Here is a 16,909-nt window from a genome sequence, read left to right as displayed (position 1 = left end):
TATGGTTTAGATATAAGTTAATTGTGGCTTCATAGAATAAATTGTATAGTGTTCCTTCTGTTTCCAGGGAGCAAACAGAAACCAGAAGAATCTTGTCCCTGCCTATTCTTTAGTTCCTATTTCCCAAGGGCTCTGGTGGGTCCCTCTTGGGCCAGGAATTTGAACAGAAGTGTTGGTCTCTGGTGTCTCAGCATTCCTGGGAGACCAGCTTTCTCCAGGTTGGATTTGGTTATGGAGAGCTGTGGAAAAGGGTCACCTCCAGGTACAAATGGTAACCAGAAGGATCCTGTCCCAAGATGTTCCTTGTTTCCTGTGTCCTGAGGGCTCTGGGCAGGCCTCTCAGTGCCGAAGTGGTGGCCTTACCTTTGCTCATAGGTGTGTCAGCACTCCTAAAAGACCATATCTCTCCTGATGGGATTTGGGTCTGGACTGGACTCTTAAATCCTCTAATGCATTATGTACTTATCTCAAGACATGGTTTTTCCTGCGGAACTCTAAATATACTGACTATGTTGGTTTGAGTTACTCTTTTTAAGAAATCCATAGAAATGTCATAGAAACCATGCCTTATTTTAAAGATGATACTATGAAATTCTACCAAAGTCATAAAATAAGTAGGGTGGTTAAGCTACCTAAATGCGTGTTCAGTTCTTTAAAGAACCCTTAGATTGTCCTTACAAAGTGATGGTAAATCACTTGTTTAATTCTCACTACATATTAGTTGAGACTTCTCCCTATCCACTAACATATCTGTGAACTTCAAGGCTGCACCTGTTTGCAGCTAAATTACGTTGCCAAGTCTTAAGAAAGAACAGAGATATCTAAAATCTAAGATCAGGCTTTGCATTTTCTGGTCTGAGCTGGTGCCCTGAGCAGACCTTGGGTGCTAGCTCTGCACCAAGTCCCACAACACCCAGTGGAAGATAAACTCCCAGGTGCTCTAACATGCCCAGGATCAGAGGATCAGAGGATCACGGGATCTCAGGAGCTTGATCACACCAGGATTTCAGGATCCCAGAGCAGCTTGACTCCTAGGAGCTCTTACACACAGGATCTCAGGATAACAGGATCACAGAGACAGCTGGACTCTGAGGAGTTCTGATGCAACCAAGATGACAGGAGGAACAGGTTCCAGTCAGGGACAGAGAGTGCAGGTATACTAGAGATAACCAGATGACAACAAGGAAGCACAAGAACACAAGCAAAGGGAACCAAGGCTACTTGGCATTATCAAAATCCAGTTGTCCCACCATAGCAAGCACTGGATATTCCATCACATGGGAAAAACAAGATTCAGATTTAAAATCACTTTTCATGATGATGATAGAAGACTTTAAGAAGTTCATAAATAACTACCTTAAAGAAATACAGGAAAATACAGGTAAACAGGTAGAAGCCCTTAAAGAGGGAACACATGAAAACACATAGACTAAGGGACTGGATATGTAAATAGGACCCAGCATTTTGCTGAAAAATGACCTCAAAATGAACAAAGAACTCAAGAAGTTAGACTCAAGAGAACCAAATAACCCTATTAAAAGTGGGTTAAATAGAGAGCAGAGCTAAACAGACAATTCTCAGCTGAGGAACCTCCGATGGCTTAGAATCACCTAAAGAAATGTTTTACATCCTTAGTCACCAGGGAAATGCAAATCAAAATGACATTGAGATTCTATCTCATACCTGTCAGAATGGCTAAAATCAAAAACTCAGGTTGCAACAGATGCTGGCGAGTATGTGGAGAAAGAACACTCCTCCATTGCTGGTGGGATTGCAAGCTGAAACAAATACTCTGGGAATCAGTTTGGTGATTCCTCAGAAAATTAGACATAGACCTGACGACCCAGCTATACTACTCCTGGGCATATACTCAGAATATGCTCCTACATGCTCCTCTATGTTCATAGCAGCCTTATTTATAACAGCCAGAAGCTGAAAAGAACCCAGATGTCCCTCAACAGAGGAATGGATACAGAAAATGTGGTACATTTACACAATGGAATACTACTCAGCTATTAAAAACAATGAATTCATGAAATTCTTAGGCAAATGGTTGGAACTAGAAAATATCATTCTGAGTGGGGTAACCCAATCACAAAAGAACATACATGGTATGCACTCACTGATAAGTGGCTATTAGTCCCAAAAGTTCGGAAAACCCAAGATGTATTCACAGACCACATGATGCTCAAGAGGAAGGAAGACCAAAATGTGGATGCTTCAGTCCTACTTAGAAGGGGGAACAAAACAATTAATAGATGGTGGGAGGGACTTGGGAGGAAGGGAAGAGGGGGAGGTAAAAAATAGGGGCAGAATCCGGTACGGGAGGAGATGGAGGAAAAGTACAGAGGTCAGGAAATTGAATAGAGGTATGTAGGAATGGGGGATGAGGAATTGGATGTAGCAACCAGAAAGTCCCAGATGCCAGGAAAGCAAGAGACTCCCAGGACCACACAGGGATTACTTTAGCTGAAATAACCCCCAAAGAGGAGAGAGAACTTGTTGAGACCATATCCAGAGTTGAGGCATGGTCCTTTGGTTGAGGGAAGAGGCTACCCACCCATCTTCAAAATTTTAACCTAGAATTGCTCCTGTCTAAAGGAAATATAGGGACAAAGAGTGGAGTAGAGATTAAAGGAAAGTCTATCCAGAGATTGCCCAACCTAGAGATCCATCCCACATGCAGACACCAAACCCAGATACTATTGTAGGTGCCAAAAGTACTTACTGACTAGAGCTGGGTATAGCTGTACCCTGAGAGGCTCTGCCAGAATTGGACTGATACAGATGCGGATGAGGATGCTTACAGCCAACCTTTGGACTGAGCATGGGGATCCCAATGGAGGAGTTAGGGGAAGGACTCTAGGAGGTGAAGGGGACTTATCTGGCATCAATGGAAGGGGATGTCCTTGGTCCTGTGAAGGCTTGATGAATGCTAGGATGTTGAGGCAGTAGTCTGTAGGTAGGTGGGTGGTTTGGGCACTCTCATAGAAGCAGAGTAAGGGGAGATAGAATAGGGCATTTGCAGAGGGAAATTGGGAAAGGGGATAACATTTGAAATGTAAATAAATAAAATATTCAAGTTTATATAAAGGGGGAAAAAAGGAGTCCAGTCCATCTCACAGAATAAGTTGTGTGGGATTTATAAGACAACCACTTCTACAATTGGAAGGAAATCTTAAAGATTCACATTGTTCTTGGTATCTGGACATTCAAAATTATAGCTGAAAATGTTCTCCTCCTTTGTACCCACAGATGCCTTAGAAATAGAACATTTTGTAAGTGCAGTGTGGTTTTGACTAAACCTTTCAGAAACAATTATCCTGTCATCACACAGGCTAATATTTTATTACACAAACTCTTTTTATCCACAATTACAAAGCTCCCAAATGTCAAGGGTTGATTAAAGGCAGATGTAATGAAAGTGTGAACATTCAGGAAATATGAAGTTTCCTGAAATATTAACAGGAACCTGATGATGAAAACTTAATTTATCAAGACATATGTGATGTTGTGTAATTAATCCCAAGACTTTGATTTCATACATTAACATGAAAGGAATGTAAGCCACGCTGAGACCCTTAGGAAGTATAACATATGGTAGGCTGGTTCCACATTATTCTATTTTAATAGCAACATTTTTAATGTCAACCAACACAAATTATAATGTCGTTTTCCTGTGGTGTAAGTCATGTGTGATTTACTCAGGCATAAAATTTCAGTAGCACAAAACATTGCATAAATTGAGATACAATTGTAAAAGTCAGAGAACACAGACATTGCATGTGTTATAAATAAGGAGCTGATCATTTAGTTTCTACAGGGTCAGTTACCTCAAGAAGGTTTAAGGTAAGGGATATTTGATGGAAAATCACCTTTAATTATACTGAAACATAATATTTTAGCTCATTGTATTGGTCAAGATGCTTCAGAAGTACAGATAACCTGAGCATGTGGCACGTGTCAGTATCCTAACACTTGGAGTAGAGGCTGAAGGATCAGGAGTTTGTTACACAGCACAGTTTATATTACATGAGAGAAAAAATGGTACAGATAATAGAAAAGATCACCTAAGCTTTCTCAAATGATAAACAACTCTCAGTTGGCTAACACACCAGCATATTCCAGAGAAGATCCTGTTTTAGGAATTTTGTGGGGTGTAATACGTTTTTACATTTTTATCTTCTCAGTTGGTATTCTAGGACTCAGCCTTATGTTCTATCTGGTTTACCTTGTGGCTGAAAGAGACGACTTCCAACAGCAGTGGCTTGTTCTTCCTGTGCTTTACAGGGAAATGCATGGCTGCTTCTCACAGCCTTTGAACTTGGTAGCTGCATTCACTTGCTCTGGAGAGCTAGAAACAACTGTCTCTTTATCACAGATGGACCACCAAGGACAGACTAAGGATTCCACCCAAGCCCAACCTATTGAACCAATGTGTATATTGAACTTACTTCTGTATCATAGATGACAGGTTATGTATAGGACCATGAGTGTCCCCTAAAGTACTGCATCACCCCCTAAATCAAGCCACATCATCAATGACAACCTCACAGGAATGACATCATGGAATCTTGCTTTCATGTTTGACATCCTCTACACTGCATTGTCTCTCAAGATCACTTGCAGGCTGGGGTGTGAGAGGCAGGAGGAATATGCCTGGAGGGAAAAAAATCACACTACAACATTAGTCAAGGCAGAACATTTCAAGAAGAACACAGCTCAGGAAGAGAGAAAAAAAAATCTTGATTTTACACAGAATTGGCTAACTACATATACTTGTTTATTTGTTCAATTATCTGGTAAGCATTACAGACATAGAAATTAAAGCTTCAAGTATGCTAAAAAAAATCAGGGTTTATTCTATTCTGCAGTTACAAGAATGGGTGTAAATAATGGAAACTTATTCATTGATTGCGTCCTACTAAAGTATCCTAGGTCTGGAGAGGTTGCGCAGCAGTTAAATGAGCTTACTGCCCTTGTAGAGGACCCAGGTTTGATTCCCAGCGTGTACAATACATGATCGCAGAGCTTAGAACCCACCTGTATGCCCAGTTTGAGGTCATCCAGTGCCCTCTTCTGGCCTCTGTGGGCATCTGCACATGTGCATGCATGCGTGCACGAGCGTGTACACACGCACACACACACAGAGCTAATAAAATAATTTAGAAATCATGAGTTTTGATTTACTTTTTGAACAGTTAGTCTATGGTTCCTATGTTTTTATTAATTTCTCTTTATTTTCACATATCTGTCATATCATATACAAGGTATTTTGCATTCAATTGCAAATTTAACAGTCTTATAACTTCAGTTTAAGAATTTTATTAAACAAAATAATGATTTGAGGAAGCATTTTATGTTTTTGTCTTGTTTTAAAAAATAGGTTATTATCCTTATCTCTACATTTTGTAAAGTATTTTTTATTTTAAGATTATTTTTCTTAGAAGTATTTTTCTTTATTGTAGGTAGGCTATTTGTAGGAATGTCTCCTGTTTTCTGATGCTTTGATAAGTATGGACTAGTTAAACCTTTCACAGCTCATTTTTCATTTTCATTTATATTTATGCATAGCATTTTTATGTTTTTTTTAATTTTTTTTATTCGATATAATTTATTTACATTTCAAATGATTTCCCCTTTTCTAGCCCCCCCACTCCCCGAAAGTCCCGTAAGCCCCCTTCTCTTCCCCTGTCCTCCCACCCACCCCTTCCCACTTCCCCGTTCTGGTTTTGCTGAATACTGTTTCACTGAGTCTTTCCAGAACCAGGGGCCACTCCTCCATTCTTCTTGTACCTCATTTGATGTGTGGATTATGTTTTGGGTATTCCAGTTTTCTAGGTTAATATCCACTTATTAGTGAGTGCATACCATGATTCACCTTTTGAGTCTGGGTTACCTCACTGAGTATGATATTCTCTAGTTCCATCCATTTGCCTAAGAATTTCATGAATTCATTGTTTCTAAAGGCTGAATAGTACTCCATTGTGTAGATATACCACATTTTTTGCATCCACTCTTCTGTTGAGGGATACCTGAGTTCTTTCCAACATCTGGCAATTATAAATAGGGCTGCTATGAACATAGTAGAACATGTATCCTTATTACATGGTGGGGAGTCTTCTGGGTATATGCCCAGGAGTGGTATAGCAGGATCTTCTGGAAGTGAGGTGCCCAGTTTTCGGAGGAACCGCCAGACTGATTTCCAGAGTGGTTGTACCACTTTGCAACCCCACCAGCAGTGGAGGAGTGTTCCTCTTTCTCCACACCCTCTCCAACACCTGCTGTCTCCTGAATTTTTAATCTTAGCCATTCTGACTGGTGTAAGATGAAATCTTAGGGTTGTTTTGATTTGCATTTCCCTAATGACTAATGAAGTTGAGCATTTTTTAAGATGCTTCTCCGCCATCCGAAGTTCTTCAGGTGAGAATTCTTTGTTTAAATCTGTACCCCATTTTTTAATAGGGTTGTTTGGTTTTCTGGAGTCTAACTTCTTGAGTTCTTTATATATATTGGATATTAGCCCTCTATCTGATGTAGGATTGGTGAAGATCTTTTCCCAATTTGTTGGTTGCCGATTTGTCCTCTTGATGGTGTCCTTTGCCTTACAGAAACTTTGTAATTTTATGAGGTCCCATTTGTCAATTCTTGCTCTTAGAGCATGCGCTATTGGTGTTCTGTTCAGAAACTTTCTACCTGTACCGATGTCCTCAAGGGTCTTCCCCAGTTTCTTTTCTATTAGCTTCAGAGTGTCTGGCTTTATGTGGAGGTCCTTGATCCATTTGGATTTGAGCTTAGTACAAGGAGACAAGGATGGATCAATTCGCATTCTTCTGCATGCTGACCTCCAGTTGAACCAGCACCATTTGTTGAAAAGGCTATCTTTTTTCCATTGGATGTTTTCAGCCTCTTTGTCGAGGATCAAGTGGCCATAGGTGTGTGGGTTCATTTCTGGATCTTCAATCCTGTTCCATTGATCCTCCTGCCTGTCACTGTACCAATACCATGCAGTTTTTAACACTATTGCTCTGTAGTATTGCTTGAGGTCAGGGATACTGATTCCCCCAGATTTTCTTTTGTTGCTGAGAATAGTTTTAGCTATCCTGGGTTTTTTGTTGTTCCAGATGAATTTGATAATTGCTCTTTCTAACTCTGTGAAGAATTGAATTGGGATTTTGATGGGTATTGCATTGAATCTGTATAGTGCTTTAGGCAAAATGGCCATTTTAACTATATTGATTCTACCGATCCATGAGCATGGGAGGTTTTCCCATTTTTTGAGGTCTTCTCCCATTTCCTTCTTCAGAGTTTTGAAGTTCTTGTCATACAGATCTTTCACATGTTTGGTAAGAGTCACCCCAAGATACTTTATACTGTTTGAGGCTATTGTGAAGGGGGTCATTTCCCTAATTTCTTTCTCAGCCTGCTTATCCTTTGAGTATAGGAAGGCCACTGATTTGCTTGAGTTGATTTTATAACCTGCCACTTTGCTGAAGTTGTTTATCAGCTGTAGGAGCTCTCTAGTGGAGTTCTTTGGGTCACTTAGGTAGACGATCATGTAGTCTGCAAATAATGATAGTTTGACTTCTTCCTTTCCAATTTGTATCCCTTTGACCTCCTTATGTTGTCGAATTGCCCGAGCTAGTACCTCAAGTACAATATTGAAAAGATAAGGAGAAAGGGGGCAGCCTTGTCTGGTCCCTGATTTCAGTGGGATTGCTTCAAGTTTCTCTCCATTTAGTTTGATGCTGGCTACCGGTTTGCTGTATATTGCTTTTACTATGTTTAGGTATGGGCCTTGAATTCCTGTTCTCTCCAAGACTTTAAGCATGAAGGGATGCTGAATTTTGTCAAATGCTTTTTCAGCATCCAATGAAATGACCATGTGGTTTTGTTCTTTGAGTTTGTTTATGTAGTGGATTGTATTGATGGATTTCCGTATATTGAACCAACCCTGCATTCCCGGGATAAAGCCTACTTGATCATGGTGGATGATCGTTTTGATGTGTTCTTGGATTCGGTTGGCAAGAATTTTATTGAGTATTTTTGCATCGATGTTCATAAGGGAAATTGGTCTGAAGTTCTCATTCTTTGTTTGATCTTTGTGTGGCTTTGGTATCAGTGTAATTGTGGCTTCATAGAAGGAATTGGGTAGTGTTCCTTCTGTTTCTATTTTGTGGAATAGTTTGAAGAGTATTGGTGTTAACTCTTCTTTGAAGGTCTGGTAGAATTCTGCACTGAAGCCATCTGGTCCTGTGCTTTTTTTGGTTGGAAGACTTTCTATGACTCCTTCTATTTCTTTAGGCATTATGGGACTGTTTAGATGGTCTAGTTGGTCCTGATTTAATTTTGGTATCTGGTATCTGTCAAGGAAATTGTCCATTTCCTCCAGATTCTCCAGTTGTGTTGAGTACAGGCTCTTGTAGTAGGATCTGATGATTTTTTGGATTTCCTCAGTTTCCGTTGTTATATCTCCCTTTTCATTTCTAAGTTTGTTAATTTGGATACTTTCTCTGTGCCCTTTGGTCAGTCTGGCTAAGGGTTTATCTATCTTGTTGATTTTCTCAAAGAACCAGCTCCTGGTTTTGTTGATTTTTTGTATGGTTCTCTTTGTTTCTACTTGATTGATTTCGGCCCTGAGTTTGATGTTTTCCTGGCTTCTACTCCTCCTGGGCGAAGTAGCTTCTTTTTGTTCTAGGGCTTTCAGGTGTGTCATTAAGCTGGTAATGTATGCTCTCTCCATTTTCTTTTTGGAGGCACTCAGGGCTATGAGTTTTCCTCTTAGCACTGCTTTCATTGTGTCCCATAGATTTGGGTATGTTGTGTTTTCATTTTCATTGTGTTCTAAAAAGTCTTTAATTTCTTTCTTTATTTCTTCCTTGACCAAGGTATCATTGAGTAGAGTATTGTTAAGTTTCCACGTGTATGTGGGTTTTCTGTTGTTTCTGTTGCTATTGAAGACCACTTTTACTCCATAGTGATCAGATAGGAGGCATGGGATTAGTTCTATCTTCTTATATTTGTTGAGGTCTGTCTTGTGACCAATTATATGGTCGATTTTGGAGAAGGTACCATGAGGTGCTGAGAAAAAGGTATATTCTTTTGTTTTAGGATAGAATGTTCTATATATATCTGTTAAATCTAATTGGTCCAAAGCTTCAATTAGTTTCATTGTGTCCCTGTTTAGTTTCTGTTTTCCTGATCGGTCCATTGAGGAAAGTGCAGTGTTGAAGTCACCCACAATTATTGTGTTAGGTGCAATGTGTGCTTTTAGTTTTAATAAAGTTTCTTTTACGAAAGAGGGTGCCCTTGCATTTGGGGCATAGATGTTCAGGATTGACAGTTCTTCTTTTTGTATTTTTCCTTTGACCAGCAAGAAGTGTCCCTCAGGGTCTCTTTTGATGACTTTGGGTTGAAAGTCAATTTTATCTGATATTAAAACGGCTACTCCAGCTTGTTTCCTGAGATCATTTGCTTGTAAAATTGTCTTCCAGCCTTTTACTCTAAGGTAGTGTTTGTCTTTGACCCTGAGGTGTGTTTCCTGTAAGCAGCAAAATGTAGGGTCCTGTTTACGTATCCATTCAGTTAGTCTGTGTCTTTTTATTGGGGCATTAAGTCCATTGATGTTAAGAGATATTAAGGAATAGTGATTGTTACTTCCTATCATTTTTGACGTTATTTTTTAAATTTGAATGCTTAACTTCTTTTTTGTTTGATGAAAGGTTACTATCTTGCTTTTTCCAGGGTGAAGTTTCCCTCCTTGTATTGGTGTTGTCCTCCTATTATCCTTTTTAGGGCCGGGTTTGTGGATAGATATTGGGTAAACTTGGTTTAGTCATGAAATATCTTAGTTTCTCCATCTATGGTGATTGAGAGTTTTGCTGGATATAGTAGTTTTGGTTGGCATTTGTGTTCTCTTAGAGTCTGCATGAGATCTGCCCAGGACCTTCTAGCCTTCATAGTCTCAGGTGAAAAGTCTGCTGTGATTCTGATAGGTCTTCCTTTATATGTTACTTGGCCTTTTTCTCTTACTGCCTTTAGTATTCTTTCTTTGTTTAGAACATTTGGTGTTTTGATTATTATGTGACGGGAAGTATTTCTGTTCTGGTCCAGTCTGTTTGGAGTTCTGTAGGCTTCTTGTATATTCATGGGCATCTCTCTCTTTAGGTTAGGGAAGTTTTCTTCCATAATTTTATTGAAGATATTTGCTGGCCCTTTAAGTTGTAAATCTTCACTCTCATCTATGCCTATAATCCTTAGGTTTGGTCTTCTCATTGTGTCCTGGATTTCCTAGATATTTTGGGTTACAAGCTTTTTGCATTTTGCATTTTCTTTAACTGTTGAGTCCATGGTTTCTATGGAATCTTCAGCATCTGAGATTCTTTCTTCTATCTCTTGTATTCTGTTGTTGATATTTGTATCTCTGTCCCCTGATTTCTTCCCAAGGCTTTCTATCTCCAAAGTTGTCTCCCTTTGAGTTTTCTTAGTTGTTTCTACTTCTGATTTTAGATCCTGGATGGTTTTGCTTAGCTCCTTCACTTGCATGTTTGTGTTTTCCTGTAATTCTTTAAGAGATTTTTGTGTTTCCTCTTTCATGAGCTCAGCCTGTTGACCAAAGTTCTCCTGTATTTCTTTAAGAGATTTTTGTGTTTCGTCTTTCATGACCTCAGCCTGTTGATCAAAGTTCTCCTGTATTTCTTTAAGTGTTTTTTGCATTTCCTCCTTGTTGGCTTTTGTATTCTCCTGGATTTCTTTCAATGATTTTTGTGTTTCCCTTGCAAGGGCTTCTAACTTTTGATCCATTTTCTCCTGAATTTCTTTAAGTGTGTCCTTCATGTGTTCCTGTACCAGCATCATGACCAGTGATTTTAAATCCAAATCTTGTTTTACTGGTGTGATGGGGTATCCAGGACATGTTGGTAGAGGAGAATTGGGTTCAGATGTTGCCATATTGCCTTGATTTCTGTTATTGACGTTCCTGCGTTTGCCTTTTGCCATCTAGTTCTCACTGGTGTTAGTTTTTCTTGTCAGTGCTGGACTCACCAGTGCAAGCTGCCCCTTCCCAGTTGGCCTCTGGTGCACAGCTTACCTCCTGTGCTGCTTGTAGACAGGGTGCTGCTGCCCAGGCTGTTCAGATCCCAAAGCAGGCACCCGAAGGCTCCCGCTGGGGCCCGCTGGATTCACTGGAGCACACTGACTTCTCCCAGCTGGCCGCCCGGAAACCCAGCTAGCCACTTGCAGGACTTGGAGATGTGGTGCTGCCGCCCAGGCTGATCTGGGCAGCAGAACTCCCAACCGGGTTGGTGCACACAAGGCTAGCCTAGCTGCTCAGGCCCTGAGTCTAGGCAAAAGCCTGGCAGGCCAATGTTGGTGCAAAGCTCCCCTCAGCTGTGGGTGTTAATTGGGTGTGTCAGGTGGCTAGGATGGTGGCATGCGCGAGTTCCCTGAGAGTGCTGGGAGAGTCTGCTGGGCTAACAACCTCCTGGCTGGGTCAGCACACAGATGGCCCAACGAGCAGCCCAGGGCCTGGGGGCAGTCCAGGGCCTGACCGTCTGAGACCCCTGCTATGTCCTCCTTGGGCTATGCCTGTTAGCTGGTTTGGTTTTGCCTGCTAGGTCTCTTTGGCTTCCCGTAGTCAAAATGGCGGTGGTGCGCAAACTGGCCCGGATAAACAACCTCCTGGCCGGGTTGGCACACAGATGGCCCACCGAGCAGCCCAGGGCCTGGGGGCAGTCCAGGGCCTGACCGTCTGAGACCCCTGCTATGTCCGCCTTGGGCTATGCCTGTTAGCCGGTTTGGTTTTGTCTGCTAGTCTCTCTGGCTTCCCGTAGGCAAAATGGCGGCGGTGCGCGCCGGCCCGGGCAAACAAGCTCCTGGCTGGGTCGGCACACAGATGGCCCACCGAGCAGCCCAGGACCTGGGGGCAGTCCAGGGCCTGACCGTCTGAGACCCCTGCTATGTCCGCCTTGGGCTATGCCTGTTAGCTGGTTTGGTTTTGCCTGCTAGGTCTCTCTGGCTTCCCGTAGGCAAAATGGCGGTGGTACGCAAAAGGCCCCGATAAACAACCTCCTGGCTGGGTCGGCACACAGATGGCCCACAGAGCAGTCCTGGGCCTGGGGGCAGTCCAGGGCCTGACCGTCTGAGACCCCTGCTATGTCCGCCTTGGGCTATGCCTGTTAGCTGGTTTGGTTTTGCCTGCTAGGTCTCTCTGGCTTCCCGTAGGCAAAATGGCGGCGGTGCGCGCCGGCCCAGGCAAACAAGCTCCTGGCTGGGTCGGCACACAGATGGCCCGCCGAGCAGCCCAGGACCTGGGGGCAGTCCAGGGCCTGACCGTCTGAGATCCCTGCTATGTCCGCCTCGGGCTATGCCTGTTAGCCGGTTTGGTTTTGCCTGCTAGGTCTCCCTGGCTTCCCTTAGGCAAAATGGTGGTGGTGAGCGCGCTGGCCCGGGAGGAAAAAAACCTCCTGGCCGGGTTTGCACCCCGGTGGACCCCCGATCAGCCCAGGGCCTGGGTGCAGGCCAATGCCCGTCGGGCTTAGACCCCCGCGATGTTGGTCTCGGGTTATATTTGCGTACCTCAGTCTGATTTCTCTGGCGACCGAGAACCAATATGGAGCCCTGGTAGCTGACTGGCGGGAGGCAGAGTTCTGATGTGGCTTCTGTGTGGTGAAAGGCACCGTAAATCCACCGCTGCTTGCAGCCTGGCTGGCCAGCGATGGCCAGTGGTCGTGGGCGCTGGGTCTGCCTGGACCCTGTCTGCTTGGTTCTACTGCTGATGGCCCTTCCTCTGGACCAGCCGCTGCTGCTGCTGCTGCTGCTGCTGCCGCCACCGCCGCCGCCGCCGCTCTCCCGCATTTTTATGTTTTTAAAAAGGTTTAAACACTTCCATTTTTTTTGCTTTATAGGTTAATGATCTTTGATTTCTTCTGTCTAATATGAAAAAATATCTATCTTGTTTATAAAAAAAAAAGCAAACCTAGTGCTTCAGTGTAGATTTTGGCTGTTCTACAGAAGGTCCATATGTCTTTTTAATCTATCATCTTTCTTTCTTTCTTTCTTTCTTTCTTTCTTTCTTTCTTTCTTTCTTTCTTTCTTTCTTTCTTTCTTCCTTCCTTCCTTCCTTCCTTCCTTCCTTCCTTCCTTCCTTCCTTCCTTCCTTCCTTCCTTCCTTCCTTCCTTCCTTCCTTCCTTCCTTCCTTCCTTCCTTTCTTTCTTTCTTTCTTTCTTTCTTTCTTTCTTTCTTTCTTTCTTTCTTTCTTTCGAGTTTATTCAATACAACATAAACTCAACTTCACCGAGTTGGCTGACCAAATCCATGACTGAAGCTGCCTCTAAACTGGAATTCAGTTGCTGAGCCAGGTCCCAGCCTCAGCGTTCTTGTCAGCTCTAGGGCTCACAGCACTCCAGAGGCAGACAGCACTGCCTCTGTCTGCCTCCTCTCTTGTGAATCTTGGAGGACACTCACCCTCTGGACCTTTGGGCCGAGGTCTGGCAGTCTTAACAGCTGGGGTGCAGGGTGGTATGCAAGATCTCTGGAGGCAGGTGCAGCTAATCTCAGAGATACTGGGTGCCCTCATTCGTAAGGTACCAATAGAAACGTCTCCAAGCACACTGCTCCTTCGCTTAGCCTCAAGACTTAAGAAACTGTGTGGGTTTTATTACATGAAGTTTGGGCACATTCTTATCTGCCACCTTTGGGTGTTTGGGCACATGCACATCTTTTTTGGCAACCATCATGCTTTCCTTAAAAAGGAGTTCATAGATAGCAATCTGATTCTTCTTAGACATTAACATCGCAGTGGCTGCAGGGTCCGAGGTGGAGGCAGGAAAATCCCATGTGTCTTTTAGATCTGGTTCCAAGAGTTACTGTGTTCCTAATAGGAGACGCTGATTACTCTAAAAGGCATGGTTTAGTGAGCGGTCATTAGATCATTGGGAACATGCCTCAAAGGATATTCTGATATCGGCCTCTTCCTCTATCTTGCATCCTAGGCTATAAGATGGATGGGGTTTCTCACCACACACTTCACCACAGACCCAAAGAGGCAGGGTAGACTGAACATGAAACAGAACTTGTACAGCTATGAGCAAAAGCGAATGGTTTCTTAAGTCAAGTGTTAAAGTACGAGGAATTTCCTCAGTTTCTGTTGTTATATCCCCCTTTTCATTTCTAATTTTGTTAATCTGGATACTGTCTCTGTGCCCTTTGGTCAGTCTGGCTAAGGGTTTATCTATCTTGTTGATTTTCTCAAAGAACCAGCTCCTGGTTTTGTTGATTCTTTGTATGGTTCTCTTAGTTTCTACTTGATTGATTTCAACCCTGAGTGTGATGATTTCCTGCCTTCTACTCCTCCTGGGTGAAATAGCTTCTTTTTGTTCCAGGGCTTTCAGGTGTGTCATTAAGCTGTTAGTAAATGTTCTCTCCATTTTCTTTTTGGAGGCACTCAGAGCTATGAGTTTTCCTCTTAGCACTGCTTTCATTGTGTTCCATAGATTTGGGTATGTTGTGTCTTCATTTTCATTAAATTCTAAAAAGTCTTTGATTTGTCTTTATTTCTTCTTTGACCAAGGTATCATTGAGTAGATATTGTTCAGTTTCCATGTGTATGTGGGCTTTCTGTTGTTTTTGTTGCTATTGAAGACCACTTTTACTCCATAGTGATCTGATAGGAGGCATGGGATTATTTCAATCTTATATTTGTTGAGGTCTGTCTTGTGACCAATTATATGGTCGATTTTGGAGAAGGTACCATGAAGTGCTGAGAAAAAGCTATATTCTTTTGCTTTAGGGTGAAATGTTCTATATATATATCTATTAAATCTAATTGGTCCAAAGCTTCAATTAGTTTCACTGTGTCCCAGTTTAGTTTCTGTTTTCCTGATCGGTCCATTGAGGAAAGTGCAGTGTTGAAGTCTCCCACAATTATTGTGTTAGGTGCAATGCGTGCTTTGAGCTTTAGTAAAGTTTCTTTTATGAATGAGGGTGCCCTTGTATTTGGAGCATAGATGTTCAGGATTGAGAGTTCTTCTTGGTGTGTTTTTCATTTGACCAGAAAGAAGTGTCCCTCAGTGTCTTTTTGATGACTTTAGGTTGAAAGTCAATTTTATCTGATGTTAGAATGGCTACTCCAGCTCGTTTCCTGAGACCATTTGCTTGTAAAATTGTCGTCCAGTCTTTTACTCTAAGGTAGTGTTTGTCTTTGACACTGAGGTGTGTTTCCTGTATTCAGCAAAATGTAGGATCCTGTTCACATATCCAGTCTGTTAGTCTATGTCTTTTTATTGGGGAATTGAGTCTGTTGATGTTAAGAGATATTAAGGAATAGTGATTATTACTTCCTGTCATTTTTGGTGTTATCTTTTATATTTGAGTGATTATCTTCTTTTGGGTTTGATGAAAGAAGGTTACTATCTTGCATTTTCCAGGGTGAAATTTCCCTCCTTGTATTGGTGTTTTCCTACTATTATCATTTGTAGGGCTGGGTTTGTGGTAAGATATTGGGTAAACTTGGTTTTGTCATGGAATATCTTGCTTTCTCCATCTATGGTGATTGAGAGTTTTGCTGGGTATAGTAGTTTTGGCTGGTATTTGTGTTCTCTTAGAGTCTGCATGAGATCTGCCCGGGATCTTCTAGCTTTCATAGTCTCTGGTGAGAAATCTGGTGTGATACTGATAGGTCTTCCTTTATATGTTACTTGGCTTCTTTCTCTTACTGCCTTTAATATTCTTTCTTTGTTTAGTACATTTAGGGTTTTGATTATTATGTGACAGGATGTATTTCTGTTCTGGTCCAGTCTGTTTGGAGTTCTGTAGGCTTCTTGTATATTCATGGGCATCTCTTTCTTTAGATTAGGGAAGTTTTCTTCCATAATTTTATTGAAGATATTTGCTGGCCCTTTAAGTTGTAAATTTTTGCTCTCTATGCCTATAATCCTTAGGTTTGACCTTCTCATTGTGTCCTGGATTTCCTGGATGTTTTGGGTTACAAGCTTTTTGCATTTTGCATTTTCTTTGACTGTTGAGTCCATGGTTTCTATGGTATCTTCGGCATCTGAGATTCTTTCTTCTATCTCTTGTATTCTGTTGTTGATATTTTCATCTATGGCCCCTGAGGTTTTCTATCTCCAAAGTTGTCTCCCTTTGTGATTTCTTGTTTATTTCTACTTCTGTTTTTAGATCCTGGATGTTTTTTGCTCAGTTCCTTCACTTGTTTGTTTGTGTTTTCCTGTAATTCTTTGAGAGATTTTTGTGTTTCCTCTTTCATGACTTCAGCCTGTTGATAAAAGTTCTCCTGTATTTTTTTAAGTGATTTTTGCATTTCCTTCTTATTGTCTACTATCGTTTGACCCATATTCTCCTGAATTTCTTTAAATGATTTTTCTGTTTCTCTTGTAAGGGCTTCTAGCTTTTGATAATTTTTCTCCTGAATTTCTTTAAGAGATTTATTTATGTCCTTCATGTGTTCTTGTAACAGCATCATGATCAGTGATTTTAAATCCAAATCTTGTTTTTCTGATGTGTTGGGGTATCCAGGACTTGCTGTTGTTGGAGAATTGGGTTCAGATACTGCCATATTGCCTTGATTTCTGTTAGTAACGTTCCTACATTTGTCTTTTGCCATCTAGATCTCACTGGTGTTAGCTGGACTTGTTGTCAATGCAGGACTCACCCGTACAAGCAGCCGGCCTTTGGATGCACTGCTGACCTTCTGCACTGCTGACCTTCTGCACTGCTTGGAGATGGGGTGTATGGCCCAGGCTGCTCCTGATCCAGAGGTGACGACCGGAAGGCTCCTGCCAGAGGCCTCCGGAGTGGATCCTTCACTCTGAAGGGTCAGATGGACTCACCAGTGCAAGCTGCTTCCCTGCAGCTGGCCTCCAGATGCACCGCTGGCCCTCTGCACTGTCT

At 42.0% G+C, this 16,909-nt stretch overlaps 1 pseudogene; it reads right to left on the bottom strand.

The window, feature by feature from the left end:
* Positions 1-13,291: 13,291 nt before the first annotated feature.
* On the bottom strand, positions 13,292-13,794 carry LOC127665148 (40S ribosomal protein S10-like; annotated as a pseudogene).
* Positions 13,795-16,909: the final 3,115 nt, after the last annotated feature.

Source organism: Apodemus sylvaticus, chromosome 14, assembly GCF_947179515.1.
Source record: "Apodemus sylvaticus chromosome 14, mApoSyl1.1, whole genome shotgun sequence".
Lineage (NCBI taxonomy): Eukaryota > Metazoa > Chordata > Mammalia > Rodentia > Muridae > Apodemus > Apodemus sylvaticus.
The sequence above is the reverse complement of the archived record's forward strand: the minus strand, read 5'-3'. Positions and strand labels throughout refer to the sequence as shown.